Genomic DNA, 17,902 nt, shown 5'->3' on the forward strand with positions numbered 1-17,902 from the left:
GGTCAAAATTTTTTTGGTCCCAAAATTTTTCGTACTTTTTTTTTGGTCAAAATATTTTTGAAGTTTTTTTTGGGTCAAAATTTTTCGGGTCCCAAAATTTTTCAAATTTTTTTTTGGCTCAAAATTTTTTTGGGTCAACATTTTTTCGAAGTTTTTTTTGGGTAAAAATTTTTTGGTCCCAAAATTTTTCAAACTTTTTTTTGGCTCAAAATTTTTTTGGGTCAAAATTTTTTCGAACTTTTTTTTGGTCAAAATTTTTTTGGTCCCAAAATTTTTCGAACTTTTTTTTGGGTCAAAATTTTTTTGGTCCCAAAATTTTTCGAACTTTTTTTTGGGTCAAATTTTTTTTTGGTCCCAAAATTTTTCGAACTTTTTTTGGGTCAAAATTTTTTTGGTCCCAAAATTTTTCGAACTTTTTTTAGGGTCAAAATTTTTTTGGTCCCAAAATTTTTCGAACTTTTTTTTGGCTCAAAATTTTTACGAAGTTTTTTTTGGGTCAAAACTTTTTTTGGTCCAAAAATTTTTCGAACTTTTTTTTGGCTCAAAATTTTTCGAACTTTTTTTTGGGTCAAAATTTTTTTAGGTCAAAATTTTTCGAACTTTTTTTTTGCTCAAAATTTTTTCGAAGTTTTTTTGGATTCAAATTTTTTTTGGTCCCAAAATTTTTCGAACTTTTTTTTGGCTCAAAATTTTTTGGGGTCAAAATTTTTTCAAACTTTTTTTTGGGTCAAAATTTTTTTGGTCCCAAAATTTTTCGAACTTTTTTTTTTATCAAAATACTTTCTAAGTTTTTTTTGGGTCAAAATTTTTTGGGTCCCAAAATTTTTCAAACTTTTTTTTGGCTCAAAATTTTTTTGGGTCAAAATTTTTTCGAAATTTTTTTGGGGTAAAAATTTTTTTGGTCCCAAAATTTTTCGAACTTTTTTTTTGGGTCAAAATTTTTTTGGTCCCAAAATTTTTCGAAATTTTTTTTGGCTCAAAATGTTTTAGAAGTTTTTTTTGGGGTTCAATATTTTTAGAACTTTTTTTTGGCTCAAAATTTTTTTGGTCCCAAAAATTTTCAAACTTTTTTTTGGCTCAAATTGTTTTTGGTCCTAAAATTTTTCGAAGTTTTTTTGGCTGAAAATTTTTTTGGTCCCAAATTTTTTCGAACTTTTTTCTGGCTCAAAATTTTTTCGAACTTTTTTTTGGGTCAAAATTTTTTTGGTCCCAAAATTTTTCAAACTTTTTTTTGGCTCAAAATTTTTTTGGGTCAAAATTTTTTCGAACTTTTTTTTGGGTCAAAATTTTTTGGTCCCAAAATTTTTCAAAGTTTTTTTTTTTGGTAAAAATTTTTTTGGTCCCAAAATTTTTCAAACTTTTTTTTGGCTCAAAATTTTTTTTGGTCCCAAAATTTTTCGAACTTTTTTTGGGTCAAAATTTTTTTGGGTTCAATATTTTTCGAACTTTTTTTTGGGTCAAAATTTTTTCGGTCCCAATATTTTTCGAACTTTTTTTGGCTCAAAATTTTTTTGGGTCAAAATTTTTTCGAACTTTTTTTTGGGTCAAAATTTTTTTGGGTTCAATATTTTTCGAACTTTTTTTTGGGTCAAAATTTTTTTGTTCCCAAAATTTTTCAAACTTTTTTTTTGGTCAAAATTTTTTTGGTCCCAAAATTTTTCAAAAATTTTTTTTGGTCAAAATTTTTTCGAAGTTTTTTTTGGTCAAACTTTTTTTTGTCCCAAAATTTTTCAAACTATTTTTTGGGTAAAAAAGTTTTTTGGTCCCAAATTTTTTCATGAATGGTCAAAATTTTCACCAGAATCACATACCGCGGGTCTATGTTTTTTTCTGATTTGGGTCAAATATTGAAAAGTGCTTTTTGTCACATTTCTGAGCAAAATTTGGACCAATTTACCATGCCCATGCATTTTCCCACTCGTTTGAGTAATTGTTCATGGAAAAAACAAGGTTTCATGAATGGTCAAAATTTTCACCAGAATCACATACCGCGGGTCTACGTTTTTTTCTGATTTGGGTCAAAAATTGAAAAGTGCTTTTTGTCACATTTCTGAGCAAAATTTGGCCCAATTTACCATGTCAATGCATTGTCCCACTTGTTTGAGTAATTTTTCATGGAAAAAACATGGTTTCATGAATGGTCAAAATTTTCACCAGAATCACATACCGCGGGTCTACGTTTTTTTCTGATTTGGGTCAAAAATTTAAAAGTGTTTTTTGTCACATTTCTGAGCAAAATTTGGCCCAATTTACCATGCCCATGCATTTTCCCACTTGTCTGAGTAATTTTTCATGGAAAAAACAAGGTTTCATTAATGGTCAAAATTTTCACCAGAATCACATACCGCGGGTCTACGTTTTTTTCTGATTTGGGGCAAAAATTGAAAAGTGCTTTTTGTCACATTTCTGAGCAAAATTTGGCCCAATTTACCATGCCCATGCATTGTCCCACTTGTTTAAGTAATTTTTCATGGAAAAAACAAGGTTTCATGAATGGTCAAGATTTTCACCAGAATCACATACCTCGGGTCTACGTTCTTTTCTGAATTGGGATAAAAATTGAAAAGTGCTTTTTGTCACGTTTCTGAGCAAAATTTTGCCCAATTTACCATGCCCATGCATTTTCCCTCTCGTTTGAGTAATTTTTCATGGAAAAAACAAGGTTTCATGAATGCTCAAAATTTTCACCAGAATCACATACCGCGGGTCTACGTTTTTTTCTGATTTGGGTCAAAAATTGAAAAGTGCTTTTTGTCACATTTCTGAGCAAAATTTGGCCCAATTTACCATGCCCATGAATTTTCCCACTTGTCTGAGTAATTTTTCATGGAAAAAACAAGGTTTCATGAATGGTCAAAATTTTCACCAGAATCACATACCGCGGGTCTACGTTTTTTTCTGATTTGGGACAAAAATTGAAAAGTGCTTTTTGTCACATTTCTGAGCAAAATTTGGCCCAATTTACCATGTCCATGCATTTTCCCACTTGTTTGAGTAATTTTTCATGGAAAAAAAAGGTTTCATGAATGGTCAAAATTTTCACCAGAATCACATACCGCGGGTCTACGTTTTTTTCTGAATTGGGTCAAAAATTGAAAAGTGCTTTTTGTCACGTTTCTGAGCAAAATTTGGCCCAATTTACCATGCCCATGCATTTTCCCACTTGTTTCAGTAATTTTTCATGGAAAAAACAAGGTTTCATGAATGGTCAAAATTTTCACCAGAATCACATACTGCGGGTCTACGTTTTTTCTGATTTGGGTCAAAAATTGAAAAGTGCTTTTTGTCACATTTCTGAGCAAAATTTGGCCCAATTTACCTTGCCCATGCATATTCCCACTTGTTTAAGTAATGTTTCATGGAAAAAACAAGGTTTCATGAATGGTCAAAATTTTCACCAGAATCACATACCGCGGGTCTACGTTTTTTTCTGAATTGGGTCAAAAATTGAAAAGTGCTTTTTGTCACGTTTCTGAGCAAAATTTGGCCCAATTTACCATGCCCATGCATTTTCCCACTCGTTTGAGTAATTTTTCATGGAAAAAACAAGGTTTCATGAATGCTCAAAATTTTCACCAGAATCACATACCACGGGTCTACGTTTTTTTCTGATTTGGGACAAAAATTGAAAAGTGCTTTTTGTCACATGTCTGAGCAAAATTTGGCCCAATTTACCATGCCCATGCATTTTCCCACTCGTTTGAGTAATTTTTCATGGAAAAAACAAGGTTTCATGAATGGTCAAAATTTTCACCAGAATCACATACCGCGGGTCTACGTTTTTTTCTGATTTGGGTCAAAAATAGAAAAGTGCTTTTTGTCACATTTCTGAGCAAAATTTGGCCCAATTTACCATGCCCATGCATTTTCCCACTCGTTTGAGTAATTTTTCATGGAAAAAACAAGGTTTCATGAATGGTCAAAATTTTCACCAGAATCACATACCGCGGGTCTACGTTTTTTCTGATTTGGGTCAAAAATTGAAAAGTGCTTTTTGTCACATTTCTGAGCAAAATTTGGCCCAATTTACCTTGCCCATGCATTTTCCCACTTGTTTCAGTAATTTTTCATGGAAAAAACAAGGTTTCATGAATTGTCAAAATTTTCACCAGAATCACATACCGCGGGTCTACGTTTTTTTCTGATTTGGGTCAAAAATAGAAAAGTGCTTTTTGTCACATTTCTGAGCAAAATTTGGCCCAATTTACCATGCCCATGCATTTTCCCACTCGTTTGAGTAATTTTTCATGGAAAAAACAAGGTTTCATGAATGGTCAAAATTTTCACCAGAATCACATACCGCGGGTCTACGTTTTTTCTGATTTGGGTCAAAAATTGAAAAGTGCTTTTTGTCACATTTCTGAGCAAAATTTGGCCCAATTTACCTTGCCCATGCATATTCCCACTTGTTTAAGTAATTTTTCATGGAAAAAACAAGGTTTCATGAATGGTCAAAATTTTCACCAGAATCACATACCGCGGGTCTACGTTTTTTTCTGATTTGGGGCAAAAATTGAAAAGTGCTTTTTGTCACATTTCTGAGCAAAATTTGGCCCAATTTACCATGCCCATGCATTGTCCCACTTGTTTGAGTAATTTTTCATGGAAAAAACAAGGTTTCATGAATGGTCAAAATTTTCACCAGAATCACATACCGCGGGTCTACGTTTTTTTCTGAATTGGGTCAAAAATTGAAAAGTGCTTTTTGTCACGTTTCTGACCAAAATTTGGCCCAATTTACCATGCCCATGCATTTTCCCACTCGTTTGAGTAATTTTTCATGGAAAAAACAAGGTTTCATGAATGCTCAAAATTTTCACCAGAATCACATACTGCGGGTCTACGTTTTTTTCTGATTTGGGTCAAAAATTGAAAAGTGCTTTTTGTCACATTTCTGAGCAAAATTTGGCCCAATTTACCATGCCCATGCATTTTTCCACTCGTTTGAGTAATTTTTCATGGAAAAAACAAGGTTTCATGAATGGTCAAAATTTTCACCAGAATCACATACCGCGGGTCTACGTTTTTTTCTGATTTGGGACAAAAATTGAAAAGTGCTTTTTGTCACATTTCTGAGCAAAATTTGGCCCAATTTACCATGCCCATGCATTTTCCCACTTGTTTGAGTAATTTTTCATGGAAAAAACAAGGTTTCATGAATGGTCAAAATTTTCACCAGAATCACATACCGCGGGTCTACGTTTTTTTCTGATTTGGGTCAAAAATTGAAAAGTGCTTTTGTCACGTTTCTGAGCAAAATTTGGCCCAATTTACCATGCCCATGCATTTCCCCACTCGTTTGAGTAATTTTTCATGGAAAAAACAAGGTTTCATGAATGGTCAAAATTTTCACCAGAATCACATACCACGGGTCTACGTTTTTATCTGATTTGGGTAAAAAATTGAAAAGTGCTTTTTGTCACATTTCTGAGCAAAATTTGGCCCAATTTACAATGCCCATGCATTTTCCCACTTGTTTGAGTAATTTGTCATGGAAAAAACAAGGTTTCATGAATGGTCAAAATTTTCACCAGAATCACATACCGCGGGTCTACGTTTTTTTCTGATTTGGGTCAAAAATTGAAAAGTGCTTTTTGTCACGTTTCTGAGCAAAATTTGGCCCAATTTACCATGCCCATGCATTTTCCCACTCGTTTGAGTAATTTGTCATGGAAAAAACAAGGTTTCACGAATGGTCAAAATTTTCACCAGAATCACATTCCGCGGGTCTACTTTTTTGTCTGATTTGGGTCAAAAATTGAAAAGTGCTTTTTGTCACATTTCTGAGCAAAATTTGGCCCAATTTACCTTGCCCATGCATTGTCCCACTTGTTTGAGTAATTTTTCATGGAAAAAACAAGGTTTCATGAATGGTCAAAATTTTCACCAGAATCACATACCGCGGGTCTACGTTTTTTTCTGATTTGGGTCAAAAATTTAAAAGTGCTTTTTGTCACGTTTCTGAGCAAAATTTGGCCCAATTTACCATGCCCATACATTTTCCCACTCGTTTGAGTAATTTTTCATGGAAAAAACAAGGTTTCATGAATGGTCAAAATTTTCACCAGAATCACATACCGCGGGTCTACGTTTTTTTCTGATTTGGGTAAAAAATTGAAAAGTGCTTTTTGTCACGTTTCTGAGCAAAATTTGGCCCAATTTACCATGCCCATGCATTGTCCCGCTTGTTTGAGTAATTTTTCATGGAAAAAACATGGTTTCATGAATGGTCAAAATTTTCACCAGAATCACATACCGCGGGTCTACGTTTTTTTCTGATTTGGGACAAAAATTGAAAAGTGCTTTTTGTCACATTTCTGAGCAAAATTTGGCCCAATTTACCATGCCCATGCATTTTCCCACTCGTTTGAGTAATTTTTCATGGAAAAAACAAGGTTTCATGAATGGTCAAAATTTTCACCAGAATCACATACCGCGGGTCGACGTTTTTTTCTGATTTGGGTCAAAAATTGAAAAGTGCTTTTTGTCACGTTTCTGAGCAAAATTTGGCCCAATTTACCATGCCCATGCATTTTCCCACTCGTTTGAGTAATTTTTCATGGAAAAAACAAGGTTTCATGAATGGTCAAAATTTTCACCAGAATCACATACCGCGGGTCTACGTTTTTTTCTGATTTGGGTCAAAAATTGAAAAGTGCTTTTTGTCACGTTTCTGAGCAAAATTTGGCCCAATTTACCATGCCCATGCATTTTCCCACTCGTTTGAGTAATTTGTCATGGAAAAAACAAGGTTTCATGAATGCTCAAAATTTTCACCAGAATCACATACTGCGGGTCTACGTTTTTTTCTGATTTGGGTCAAAAATTGAAAAGTGCTTTTTGTCACGTTTCTGAGCAAAATTTGGCCCAATTTACCATGCCCATGCATTTTCCCACTCGTTTGAGTAATTTTTCATGGAAAAAACAAGGTTTCATGAATGGTCAAAATTTTCACCAGAATCACATACCGCGGGTCTACGTTTTTTTCTGATTTGGGTCAAAAATTGAAAAGTGCTTTTTGTCACGTTTCTGAGCAAAATTTGGCCCAATTTACCATGCCCATGCATTTTCCCACTCGTTTGAGTAATTTGTCATGGAAAAAACAAGGTTTCATGAATGCTCAAAATTTTCACCAGAATCACATACTGCGGGTCTACGTTTTTATCTGATTTGGGTCAAAAATTGAAAAGTGCTTTTTGTCACATTTCTGAGCAAAATTTGGCCCAATTTACCATGCCCATGCATTTTCCCACTTGTTTGAGTAATTTTTCATGGAAAAAACAAGGTTTCATGAATGGTCAAAATTTTCACCAGAATCACATACCGCGGGTCTACGTTTTTTTCTGATTTGGGTCAAAAATTGAAAAGTGCTTTTTGTCACATTTCTGAGCAAAATTTGGCCCAATTTACCATGCCCATGCAATTTCCCACTTGTTTGAGTAATTTTTCATGGAAAAAACAAGGTTTCATGAATGGTCAAAATTTTCACCAGAATCACATACCGCGGGTCTAAGTTTATTTCTGATTTGGGTCAAAAATTGAAAAGTGCTTTTTGTCACGTTTCTGAGCAAAATTTGGCCCAATTTACCATGCCCATGCATTTTCCCACTCGTTTGAGTAATTTTTCATGGAAAAAACAAGGTTTCATGAATGGTCAAAATTTTAACCAGAATCACATACCGCGGGTCTACGTTTTTTTCTGATTTGGGTCAAAAATTGAAAAGTGCTTTTGTCACGTTTCTGAGCAAAATTTGGCCCAATTTACCATGCCCATGCATTTCCCCACTCGTTTGAGTAATTTTTCATGGAAAAAACAAGGTTTCATGAATGGTCAAAATTTTCACCAGAATCACATACCACGGGTCTACGTTTTTATCTGATTTGGGTAAAAAATTGAAAAGTGCTTTTTGTCACATTTCTGAGCAAAATTTGGCCCAATTTACAATGCCCATGCATTTTCCCACTTGTTTGAGTAATTTGTCATGGAAAAAACAAGGTTTCATGAATGGTCAAAATTTTCACCAGAATCACATACCGCGGGTCTACGTTTTTTTCTGATTTGGGTCAAAAATTGAAAAGTGCTTTTTGTCACGTTTCTGAGCAAAATTTGGCCCAATTTACCATGCCCATGCATTTTCCCACTCGTTTGAGTAATTTGTCATGGAAAAAACAAGGTTTCACGAATGGTCAAAATTTTCACCAGAATCACATTCCGCGGGTCTACTTTTTTGTCTGATTTGGGTCAAAAATTGAAAAGTGCTTTTTGTCACATTTCTGAGCAAAATTTGGCCCAATTTACCTTGCCCATGCATTGTCCCACTTGTTTGAGTAATTTTTCATGGAAAAAACAAGGTTTCATGAATGGTCAAAATTTTCACCAGAATCACATACCGCGGGTCTACGTTTTTTTCTGATTTGGGTCAAAAATTTAAAAGTGCTTTTTGTCACGTTTCTGAGCAAAATTTGGCCCAATTTACCATGCCCATACATTTTCCCACTCGTTTGAGTAATTTTTCATGGAAAAAACAAGGTTTCATGAATGGTCAAAATTTTCACCAGAATCACATACCGTGGGTCTACGTTTTTTTCTGATTTGGGTAAAAAATTGAAAAGTGCTTTTTGTCACGTTTCTGAGCAAAATTTGGCCCAATTTACCATGCCCATGCATTGTCCCGCTTGTTTGAGTAATTTTTCATGGAAAAAACATGGTTTCATGAATGGTCAAAATTTTCACCAGAATCACATACCGCGGGTCTACGTTTTTTTCTGATTTGGGACAAAAATTGAAAAGTGCTTTTTGTCACATTTCTGAGCAAAATTTGGCCCAATTTACCATGCCCATGCATTTTCCCACTCGTTTGAGTAATTTTTCATGGAAAAAACAAGGTTTCATGAATGGTCAAAATTTTCACCAGAATCACATACCGCGGGTCGACGTTTTTTTCTGATTTGGGTCAAAAATTGAAAAGTGCTTTTTGTCACGTTTCTGAGCAAAATTTGGCCCAATTTACCATGCCCATGCATTTTCCCACTCGTTTGAGTAATTTTTCATGGAAAAAACAAGGTTTCATGAATGGTCAAAATTTTCACCAGAATCACATACCGCGGGTCTACGTTTTTTTCTGATTTGGGTCAAAAATTGAAAAGTGCTTTTTGTCACGTTTCTGAGCAAAATTTGGCCCAATTTACCATGCCCATGCATTTTCCCACTCGTTTGAGTAATTTGTCATGGAAAAAACAAGGTTTCATGAATGCTCAAAATTTTCACCAGAATCACATACTGCGGGTCTACGTTTTTTTCTGATTTGGGTCAAAAATTGAAAAGTGCTTTTTGTCACGTTTCTGAGCAAAATTTGGCCCAATTTACCATGCCCATGCATTTCCCCACTCGTTTGAGTAATTTTTCATGGAAAAAACAAGGTTTCATGAATGGTCAAAATTTTCACCAGAATCACATACCACGGGTCTACGTTTTTATCTGATTTGGGTAAAAAATTGAAAAGTGCTTTTTGTCACATTTCTGAGCAAAATTTGGCCCAATTTACAATGCCCATGCATTTTCCCACTTGTTTGAGTAATTTGTCATGGAAAAAACAAGGTTTCATGAATGGTCAAAATTTTCACCAGAATCACATACCGCGGGTCTACGTTTTTTTCTGATTTGGGTCAAAAATTGAAAAGTGCTTTTTGTCACGTTTCTGAGCAAAATTTGGCCCAATTTACCATGCCCATGCATTTTCCCACTCGTTTGAGTAATTTGTCATGGAAAAAACAAGGTTTCACGAATGGTCAAAATTTTCACCAGAATCACATTCCGCGGGTCTACTTTTTTGTCTGATTTGGGTCAAAAATTGAAAAGTGCTTTTTGTCACATTTCTGAGCAAAATTTGGCCCAATTTACCTTGCCCATGCATTGTCCCACTTGTTTGAGTAATTTTTCATGGAAAAAACAAGGTTTCATGAATGGTCAAAATTTTCACCAGAATCACATACCGCGGGTCTACGTTTTTTTCTGATTTGGGTCAAAAATTTAAAAGTGCTTTTTGTCACGTTTCTGAGCAAAATTTGGCCCAATTTACCATGCCCATACATTTTCCCACTCGTTTGAGTAATTTTTCATGGAAAAAACAAGGTTTCATGAATGGTCAAAATTTTCACCAGAATCACATACCGCGGGTCTACGTTTTTTTCTGATTTGGGTAAAAAATTGAAAAGTGCTTTTTGTCACGTTTCTGAGCAAAATTTGGCCCAATTTACCATGCCCATGCATTGTCCCGCTTGTTTGAGTAATTTTTCATGGAAAAAACATGGTTTCATGAATGGTCAAAATTTTCACCAGAATCACATACCGCGGGTCTACGTTTTTTTCTGATTTGGGTCAAAAATTTAAAAGTGCTTTTTGTCACGTTTCTGAGCAAAATTTGGCCCAATTTACCATGCCCATACATTTTCCCACTCGTTTGAGTAATTTTTCATGGAAAAAACAAGGTTTCATGAATGGTCAAAATTTTCACCAGAATCACATACCGCGGGTCTAAGTTTATTTCTGATTTGGGTCAAAAATTGAAAAGTGCTTTTTGTCACGTTTCTGAGCAAAATTTGGCCCAATTTACCATGCCCATGCATTTTCCCACTCGTTTGAGTAATTTTTCGTGGAAAAAACAAGGTTTCATGAATGGTCAAAATTTTCACCAGAATCACATACCGCGGGTCTACGTTTTCTTCTGATTTGGGACAAAAATTGAAAAGTGCTTTTTGTCACATTTCTGAGCAAAATTTGGCCCAATTTACCATGCCCATGCATTTTCCCACTCGTTTGAGTAATTTTTCATGGAAAAAACAAGGTTTCATGAATGGTCAAAATTTTCACCAGAATCACATACCGCGGGTCTACGTTTTTTTCTGATTTGGGTCAAAAATTGAAAAGTGCTTTTTGTCACGTTTCTGAGCAAAATTTGGCCCAATTTACCATGCCCATGCATTTTCCCACTCGTTTGAGTAATTTGTCATGGAAAAAACAAGGTTTCATGAATGCTCAAAATTTTCACCAGAATCACATACTGCGGGTCTACGTTTTTTTCTGATTTGGGTCAAAAATTGAAAAGTGCTTTTTGTCACGTTTCTGAGCAAAATTTGGCCCAATTTACCATGCCCATGCATTTTCCCACTCGTTTGAGTAATTTGTCATGGAAAAAACAAGGTTTCATGAATGGTCAAAATTTTCACCAGAATCACATTCCGCGGGTCTACGTTTTTTTCTGATTTGGGTCAAAAATTGAAAAGTGCTTTTTGTCACGTTTCTGAGCAAAATTTGGCCCAATTTACCATGCCCATGCATTTCCCCACTCGTTTGAGTAATTTTTCATGGAAAAAACAAGGTTTCATGAATGGTCAAAATTTTCACCAGAATCACATACCACGGGTCTACGTTTTTATCTGATTTGGGTAAAAAATTGAAAAGTGCTTTTTGTCACGTTTCTGAGCAAAATTTGGCCCAATTTACCATGCCCATGCATTTTCCCACTCGTTTGAGTAATTTGTCATGGAAAAAACAAGGTTTCATGAATGGTCAAAATTTTCACCAGAATCACATTCCGCGGGGTCTACTTTTTTTTCTGATTTGGGTCAAAAATTGAAAAGTGCTTTTTGTCACATTTCTGAGCAAAATTTGGCCCAATTTACCTTGCCCATGCATTGTCCCACTTGTTTGAGTAATTTTTCATGGAAAAAACAAGGTTTCATGAATGGTCAAAATTTTCACCAGAATCACATACCGCGGGTCTACGTTTTTTTCTGATTTGGGTCAAAAATTTAAAAGTGCTTTTTGTCACGTTTCTGAGCAAAATTTGGCCCAATTTACCATGCCCATACATTTTCCCACTCGTTTGAGTAATTTTTCATGGAAAAAACAAGGTTTCATGAATGGTCAAAATTTTCACCAGAATCACATACCGCGGGTCTAAGTTTATTTCTGATTTGGGTCAAAAATTGAAAAGTGCTTTTTGTCACGTTTCTGAGCAAAATTTGGCCCAATTTACCATGCCCATGCATTTTCCCACTCGTTTGAGTAATTTTTCGTGGAAAAAACAAGGTTTCATGAATGGTCAAAATTTTCACCAGAATCACATACCGCGGGTCTACGTTTTCTTCTGATTTGGGACAAAAATTGAAAAGTGCTTTTTGTCACATTTCTGAGCAAAATTTGGCCCAATTTACCATGCCCATGCATTTTCCCACTTGTTTGAGTAATTTTTCATGGAAAAAAACAAGGTTTCATGAATGGTCAAAATTTTCACCAGAATCACATACCGCGGGTCTACGTTTTATTCTGATTTGGGTCAAAAATTGAAAAGTGCTTTTTGTCACGTTTCTGAGCAAAATTTGGCCCAATTTACCATGCCCATGCATTTTCCCACTCGTTTGAGTAATTTTTCATGGAAAAAACAAGGTTTCATGAATGGTCAAAATTTTCACCAGAATCACATACCGCGGGTCTACGTTTTTTTCTGATTTGGGACAAAAATTGAAAAGTGCTTTGTGTCACATTTCTGAGCAAAATTTGACCCAATTTACCATGCCCATGCATTTTCCCACTTGTTTGAGTAATTTTTCATGGAAAAAACAAGGTTTCATGAGTGGTCAAAATTTTCACCAGAATCACATACCGCGGGTCTACGTTTTTTTCTGATTTGGGTCAAAAATTGAAAAGTGCTTTTTGTCACGTTTCTCAGCAAAATTTGGCTCAATTTACCATGCCCATGCATTTTCCCACTCGTTTGAGTAATTTGTCATGGAAAAAACAAGGTTTCATGAATGGTCAAAATTTTCACCAGAATCACATTCCGCGGGTCTACGTTTTTTTCTGATTTGGGTCAAAAATTGAAAAGTGCTTTTTGTCACGTTTCTGAGCAAAATTTGGCCCAATTTACCATGCCCATGCATTTCCCCACTCGTTTGAGTAATTTTTCATGGAAAAAACAAGGTTTCATGAATGGTCAAAATTTTCACCAGAATCACATACCACGGGTCTACGTTTTTATCTGATTTGGGTAAAAAATTGAAAAGTGCTTTTTGTCACGTTTCTGAGCAAAATTTGGCCCAATTTACCATGCCCATGCATTTTCCCACTCGTTTGAGTAATTTGTCATGGAAAAAACAAGGTTTCATGAATGGTCAAAATTTTCACCAGAATCACATTCCGCGGGTCTACTTTTTTTTCTGATTTGGGTCAAAAATTGAAAAGTGCTTTTTGTCACATTTCTGAGCAAAATTTGGCCCAATTTACCTTGCCCATGCATTGTCCCACTTGTTTGAGTAATTTTTCATGGAAAAAACAAGGTTTCATGAATGGTCAAAATTTTCACCAGAATCACATACCGCGGGTCTACGTTTTTTTCTGATTTGGGTCAAAAATTTAAAAGTGCTTTTTGTCACGTTTCTGAGCAAAATTTGGCCCAATTTACCATGCCCATACATTTTCCCACTCGTTTGAGTAATTTTTCATGGAAAAAACAAGGTTTCATGAATGGTCAAAATTTTCACCAGAATCACATACCGCGGGTCTAAGTTTATTTCTGATTTGGGTCAAAAATTGAAAAGTGCTTTTTGTCACGTTTCTGAGCAAAATTTGGCCCAATTTACCATGCCCATGCATTTTCCCACTCGTTTGAGTAATTTTTCGTGGAAAAAACAAGGTTTCATGAATGGTCAAAATTTTCACCAGAATCACATACCGCGGGTCTACGTTTTCTTCTGATTTGGGACAAAAATTGAAAAGTGCTTTTTGTCACATTTCTGAGCAAAATTTGGCCCAATTTACCATGCCCATGCATTTTCCCACTTGTTTGAGTAATTTTTCATGGAAAAAACAAGGTTTCATGAATGGTCAAAATTTTCACCAGAATCACATACCGCGGGTCTACGTTTTATTCTGATTTGGGTCAAAAATTGAAAAGTGCTTTTTGTCACGTTTCTGAGCAAAATTTGGCCCAATTTACCATGCCCATGCATTTTCCCACTCGTTTGAGTAATTTTTCATGGAAAAAACAAGGTTTCATGAATGGTCAAAATTTTCACCAGAATCACATACCGCGGGTCTACGTTTTTTTCTGATTTGGGTCAAAAATTGAAAAGTGCTTTTTGTCACGTTTCTGAGCAAAATTTGGCCCAATTTACCATGCCCATGCATTTTCCCACTCGTTTGAGTAATTTGTCATGGAAAAAACAAGGTTTCATGAATGCTCAAAATTTTCACCAGAATCACATACTGCGGGTCTACGTTTTTTTCTGATTTGGGTCAAAAATTGAAAAGTGCTTTTTGTCACATTTCTGAGCAAAATTTGGCCCAATTTACCATGCCCATGCATTTTCCCACTTGTTTGAGTAATTTTTCATGGAAAAAACAAGGTTTCATGAATGGTCAAAATTTTCACCAGAATCACATACCGCGGGTCTACGTTTTTTTCTGATTTGGGACAAAAATTGAAAAGTGCTTTTTGTCACATTTCTGAGCAAAATTTGGCCCAATTTACCATGCCCATACATTTTCCCACTCGTTTGAGTAATTTTTCATGGAAAAAACAAGGTTTCATGAATGGTCAAAATTTTCACCAGAATCACATACCGCGGGTCTAAGTTTATTTCTGATTTGGGTCAAAAATTGAAAAGTGCTTTTTGTCACGTTTCTGAGCAAAATTTGGCCCAATTTACCATGCCCATGCATTTTTCCACTCGTTTGAGTAATTTTTCATGGAAAAAACAAGGTTTCATGAATGGTCAAAATTTTCACCAGAATCACATACCGCGGGTCTACGTTTTTTTCTGATTTGGGACAAAAATTGAAAAGTGCTTTTTGTCACATTTCTGAGCAAAATTTGGCCCAATTTACCATGCCCATGCATTTTCCCACTTGTTTGAGTAATTTTTCATGGAAAAAACAAGGTTTCATGAATGGTCAAAATTTTAACCAGAATCACATACCGCGGGTCTACGTTTTTTTCTGATTTGGGTCAAAAATTGAAAAGTGCTTTTTGTCACGTTTCTGAGCAAAATTTGGCCCAATTTACCATGCCCATGCATTTCCCCACTCGTTTGAGTAATTTTTCATGGAAAAAACAAGGTTTCATGAATGGTCAAAATTTTCACCAGAATCACATACCACGGGTCTACGTTTTTATCTGATTTGGGTAAAAAATTGAAAAGTGCTTTTTGTCACATTTCTGAGCAAAATTTGGCCCAATTTACAATGCCCATGCATTTTCCCACTTGTTTGAGTAATTTGTCATGGAAAAAACAAGGTTTCATGAATGGTCAAAATTTTCACCAGAATCACATACCGCGGGTCTACAATTTTTTCTGATTTGGGTCAAAAATTGAAAAGTGCTTTTTGTCACGTTTCTGAGCAAAATTTGGCCCAATTTACCATGCCCATGCATTTTCCCACTCGTTTGAGTAATTTGTCATGGAAAAAACAAGGTTTCACGAATGGTCAAAATTTTCACCAGAATCACATTCCGCGGGTCTACTTTTTTTTCTGATTTGGGTCAAAAATTGAAAAGTGCTTTTTGTCACATTTCTGAGCAAAATTTGGCCCAATTTACCTTGCCCATGCATTGTCCCACTTGTTTGAGTAATTTTTCATGGAAAAAACAAGGTTTCATGAATGGTCAAAATTTTCACCAGAATCACATACCGCGGGTCTACGTTTTTTTCTGATTTGGGACAAAAATTGAAAAGTGCTTTTTGTCACATTTCTGAGCAAAATTTGGCCCAATTTACCATGCCCATGCATTTTCCCACTCGTTTGAGTAATTTTTCATGGAAAAAACATGGTTTCATGAATGGTCAAAATTTTCACCAGAATCACATACCGCGGGTCTACGTTTTTTTCTGATTTGGGTCAAAAATTTAAAAGTGCTTTTTGTCACGTTTCTGAGCAAAATTTGGCCCAATTTACCATGCCCATACATTTTCCCACTCGTTTGAGTAATTTTTCATGGAAAAAACAAGGTTTCATGAATGGTCAAAATTTTCACCAGAATCACATACCGCGGGTCTACGTTTTTTTCTGATTTGGGACAAAAATTGAAAAGTGCTTTTTGTCACATTTCTGAGCAAAATTTGGCCCAATTTACCATGCCCATGCATTTTCCCACTCGTTTGAGTAATTTTTCATGGAAAAAACATGGTTTCATGAATGGTCAAAATTTTCACCAGAATCACATACCGCGGGTCTACGTTTTTTTCTGATTTGGGTCAAAAATTTAAAAGTGCTTTTTGTCACGTTTCTGAGCAAAATTTGGCCCAATTTACCATGCCCATACATTTTCCCACTCGTTTGAGTAATTTTTCATGGAAAAAACAAGGTTTCATGAATGGTCAAAATTTTCACCAGAATCACATACCGCGGGTCTAAGTTTATTTCTGATTTGGGTCAAAAATTGAAAAGTGCTTTTTGTCACGTTTCTGAGCAAAATTTGGCCCAATTTACCATGCCCATGCATTTTCCCACTCGTTTGAGTAATTTTTCATGGAAAAAACAAGGTTTCATGAATGGTCAAAATTTTCACCAGAATCACATACCGCGGGTCTACGTTTTCTTCTGATTTGGGACAAAAATTGAAAAGTGCTTTTTGTCACATTTCTGAGCAAAATTTGGCCCAATTTACAATGCCCATGCATTTTCCCACTTGTTTGAGTAATTTTTCATGGAAAAAACAAGGTTTCATGAATGGTCAAAATTTTCACCAGAATCACATACCGCGGGTCTACGTTTTATTCTGATTTGGGTCAAAAATTGAAAAGTGCTTTTTGTCACGTTTCTGAGCAAAATTTGGCCCAATTTACCATGCCCATGCATTTTCCCACTCGTTTGAGTAATTTTTCATGGAAAAAACAAGGTTTCATGAATGGTCAAAATTTTCACCAGAATCACATACCGCGGGTCTACGTTTTTTTCTGATTTGGGACAAAAATTGAAAAGTGCTTTGTGTCACATTTCTGAGCAAAATTTGACCCAATTTACCATGCCCATGCATTTTCCCACTTGTTTGAGTAATTTTTCATGGAAAAAACAAGGTTTCATGAATGGTCAAAATTTTCACCAGAATCACATACCGCGGGTCTACGTTTTTTTCTGATTTGGGTCAAAAATTGAAAAGTGCTTTTTGTCACGTTTCTCAAAAAAATTTGGCCCAATTTACCATGCCCATGCATTTTCCCACTCGTTTGAGTAATTTGTCATGGAAAAAACAAGGTTTCATGAATGGTCAAAATTTTCACCAGAATCACATTCCGCGGGTCTACGTTTTTTTCTGATTTGGGTCAAAAATTGAAAAGTGCTTTTTGTCACGTTTCTGAGCAAAATTTGGCCCAATTTACCATGCCCATGCATTTCCCCACTCGTTTGAGTAATTTTTCATGGAAAAAACAAGGTTTCATGAATGGTCAAAATTTTCACCAGAATCACATACCACGGGTCTACGTTTTTATCTGATTTGGGTAAAAAATTGAAAAGTGCTTTTTGTCACGTTTCTGAGCAAAATTTGGCCCAATTTACCATGCCCATGCATTTTCCCACTCGTTTGAGTAATTTGTCATGGAAAAAACAAGGTTTCATGAATGGTCAAAATTTTCACCAGAATCACATACCGCGGGTTTACGTTTTTTTCTGATTTGGGTCAAAAATTTAAAAGTGCTTTTTGTCACGTTTCTGAGCAAAATTTGGCCCAATTTACCATGCCCATACATTTTCCCACTCGTTTGAGTAATTTTTCATGGAAAAAACAAGGTTTCATGAATGGTCAAAATTTTCACCAGAATCACATACCGCGGGTCTACGTTTTCTTCTGATTTGGGACAAAAATTGAAAAGTGCTTTTTGTCACATTTCTGAGCAAAATTTG

The sequence above is a fragment of the Astyanax mexicanus genome, chromosome 17 (assembly GCF_023375975.1).
Source record: "Astyanax mexicanus isolate ESR-SI-001 chromosome 17, AstMex3_surface, whole genome shotgun sequence".
Lineage (NCBI taxonomy): Eukaryota > Metazoa > Chordata > Actinopteri > Characiformes > Acestrorhamphidae > Astyanax > Astyanax mexicanus.